Source organism: Schistocerca piceifrons, chromosome 9 (genome assembly GCF_021461385.2).
Source record: "Schistocerca piceifrons isolate TAMUIC-IGC-003096 chromosome 9, iqSchPice1.1, whole genome shotgun sequence".
NCBI lineage: Eukaryota > Metazoa > Arthropoda > Insecta > Orthoptera > Acrididae > Schistocerca > Schistocerca piceifrons.
Genome location: NC_060146.1, coordinates 150,534,825 through 150,539,094, shown reverse-complemented (window position 1 = coordinate 150,539,094; position 4,270 = coordinate 150,534,825).

The following is a 4,270-nucleotide window of genomic DNA, read 5'->3' as shown; positions in this document are numbered from 1 at the left end:
TATTCCGTATTAAAACACTAACCACATCACTGTAAATAGGACCAACTATCCAAAAATTAGCAAGACATGCACTTACCTCGAAACTTCAACCTGTCACTCTGACACTGTCACATTCAAATTTACCCTCCACAAACTTTGCATACCTTCAAATACAACATGCACAATTAAATTTCAATCTCCCTCTCATTCCTTAAATAACTTTAGGACTAAACTTTTGTATCCAAACACTATTCCTTACCTCATCAACATTTCCTTTTGGTACTTCAATGTGCAGCAACTATTCTCCACTGCAAGTCTGCCTTCAGCATATGCTAATGATAACGCACTGCTTTGCTTCTTCACCGCATAAAAAATAGTAAATGGACCCGGCTCAGAAAAAGCACCAAACTATGAAATACGACTTCCAAACAAGCTTCAAAAACTCTTAGCTCTGCTCTCTCAAATTTCTCCAACGTATCACTGTGTGAAAACCTCACTGTCTTAATCCGCTATCGTTGAAATCGATAATATTCACTAGCATTGATCATCCTGTCAAAGCAAGACACGTATCACCAAGGCATGTTATATGTAAAACAAATGTTTCAAGCACTGCTATAATAACAACACACTGTACTCTACACTGCCACTTATTTACAACTGCAAATGACAGTTACTAATTCCTGTCAAGAATTTAAAACACTCATCATATACCTAATTAACACACATAGCCCGTGTCTTCAGTAAACTATGTCATTTTTCATAGTAGCTCTCTTCCCCCACCTAGTACTCAACTATTCATGAACACACAAAATACTGAACTCTGAGAGAACAACGCTATTCTCCACTAACTCTGTGCCACTTCTCACTGTATAAAGATGCAACGCCCTGTGCTTAAGATAGTACACCCAACTGCAAATAATCACACTAAACAGATCTGACTATATCAAAAGTACAAATTTAACAATAGCTAAGGACAACTAATAGTGATCCTTCACAATTTACTTAGCTCTTACACTAGTCAACGAATTCCACAAGCAAACTGCAAACATATTCACAAACCTTTACTTCCAATGGGAGCTGACACCAGTAGATACGTAGCTTGGCAACACATTGCAATTTGGGAGTCAACCTTGTATACAATTCCAATGCACAGTAATTGTAGTATCACTTGAATATATTCAGCCAGACGTCTTCTAGAAAACTTCCATTTCAAATCTCACTCTAGTGCCACATGGGGTTTCACATTCAATTATGGGATTGCGTTCATTTGTCTATATCGATATACACTGAAAATAGCTGCAATGAACATGTAAGACCCATTACGTTAGTAGCACACTGAGAAAATCTTCTCACATGGCCACCAGTTTAGTCTGCTCACTCAAAAAGTACGCACTCACTAACCTTCTGTGCAACAGCACTGTAGTCTGGCAGCTAATGTCATACAAATTCCAAGTGCCAGCTCGCAGACAATGTCATGACATTCAAGAGCTTGGGATTAACAGCAACTTAATCTCATTGCCATTCCACAAACACTTGCCAAATGAAATCTCCAAAACTCAACAGGATATATCTCTTTTGTTCAAAACTCATTTCCAAGCATTCATGACATAACTTCTTTCAAATCTCTGTCCAATAATCTGTGTTCTCAAAGCATTGTATGTCTTTTTCTGGAAGAGGATATCAATACACAAGCAAAACTAACACAAATTAGCCTGCATAAAGAAAACAACCACTGTCCCTGTGTGAGATGTTTCATGCATCAGGAGGCAACCTGTATTCATACTGTTCTTCCACTTGTGCCTCTAACACACGGTGCAAAGTTACTTGTGTTCTTCTTCTAACTGGTCTGATGTTTCAATGCCCTCAGTACAGCATCACTTTTGTATTTCTTCAAATGTCCATTCACACTTCTACCATCAAGGAGCAACATCAAACGTCTTCTTCACATTTCCACAGTAGAGGTTCACTTTCCACCTGTTGTTAGACAGTTGTTACCATGCTGCCATTTGCAAGTTCTTTCCAACAGCTAATGATGCAGGTGCACTCCATCAGACATGAACGTTATTCTCACAACACAGACTCACTCACGAAAAAATATCTGTTACTTGTAGTTATCACACGAGTAGCAGCAAACACATTAACAATGCGTATTAAAGAACTTGCCTACACAAAGAAAACAGAAGAAACCTTCACACTCGCCATTCTATCACGTACTGATCCTTAAATCAACCAAAAATCCACAAAAATTACACAGCAAAAATCCAAGAAGTAATGCAAACACACATTATTCGCCATACCTAGGACTTTCAAAATTCTCAACTCAAAATACATTCAGCCTTATCACCTGACACACACACACACACACACACACACACACACACACACACACACACACACACTCACACTTAAAACTCCATCGCAACGACAACTGCTGATGTATCACTGATGGGTTACACCTTTGAATTGAGCTACCCTCTGACAAATCTACAAAAGATGTCAATCAGTATATGAACTGAGCTGACATCCACAACTAGTGCCTCTTGGTTAATCATTAGATCTAACACAACAAAAATCTAACTGCCTTTACTATGCAGCACAATTCTCCAAATACTGTGATAACAAAACACAATCTCTATCAAAGACCACTTTCTCTGAAACAAAATCATTAAGTACAATTACCAAGTATCCATCCAATTTGGTTCCGTCCTACGCTGGATTAGTTGGCAGCTCAGCCCATGCTATTCCGCACAATCGGTTCCCGTCATTCTCACACGGCATCTCACTGAGAGAAACAATTGTCTCTCCAAGTTATAATCATTTAATTCTCACAACAAGAGAGAGTCTTCTGTGGGCTCTTTCTTCTCCCATCTAGTCACAAACGATGCTTTCACCTCAACAACGTATCAGCTCAATTCAACAGCAGAAACAAGTTCCATGTATTTCAATCCTCCTCAGGTTATTTTGTAATATGTGGCTCGCACCCACTTTCTGTTCAGCTCCATGTGCAATCCCAATCATTACTGAAAGGAGTAATTGATTGATCAACAGTTGCACATACTGGCCAACAGGCAAGGCATTAAGTTGACATCACATATGCTGTCATGTATTCATATTATCATTTAACCAAATGAACAACCAAATATTTTCTCACTATTATCCATAGAAGCATACACATTTTCTGATAACATTCCTACACTTTTCTAGAACAGTCATTAGCATGGTGTAACACAGAAATTGTATTCCGTATTAAAACACTAACCACATCACTGTAAATAGGACCAACTATCCAAAAATTAGCAAGACATGCACTTACCTCGAAACTTCAACCTGTCACTCTGACACTGTCACATTCAAATTTACCCTCCACAAACTTTGCATACCTTCAAATACAACATGCACAATTAAATTTCAATCTCCCTCTCATTCCTTAAATAACTTTAGGACTCAACTTTTGTATCCAAACACTATTCCTTACCTCATCAACATTTCCTTTTGGTACTTCAATGTGCAGCAACTATTCTCCACTGCAAGTCTGCCTTCAGCATATGCTAATGATAACGCACTGCTTTGCTTCTTCACCGCATAAAAAATAGTAAATGGACCCGGCTCAGAAAAAGCACCAAACTATGAAATACGACTTCCAAACAAGCTTCAAAAACTCTTAGCTCTGCTCTCTCAAATTTCTCCAACGTATCACTGTGTGAAAACCTCACTGTCTTAATCCGCTATCGTTGAAATCGATAATATTCACTAGCATTGATCATCCTGTCAAAGCAAGACACGTATCACCAAGGCATGTTATATGTAAAACAAATGTTTCAAGCACTGCTATAATAACAACACACTGTACTCTACACTGCCACTTATTTACAACTGCAAATGACAGTTACTAATTCCTGTCAAGAATTTAAAACACTCATCATATACCTAATTAACACACATAGCCCGTGTCTTCAGTAAACTATCTCATTTTTCATAGTAGCTCTCTTCCCCCACCTAGTACTCAACTATTCATGAACACACAAAATACTGAACTCTGAGAGAACAACGCTATTCTCCACTAACTCTGTGCCACTTCTCACTGTATAAAGATGCAACGCCCTGTGCTTAAGATAGTACACCCAACTGCAAATAATCACACTAAACAGATCTGACTATATCAAAAGTACAAATTTAACAATAGCTAAGGACAACTAATAGTGATCCTTCACAATTTACTTAGCTCTTACACTAGTCAACGAATTCCACAAGCAAACTGCAAACATATTCACAAACCTTTACTTCCAATGGG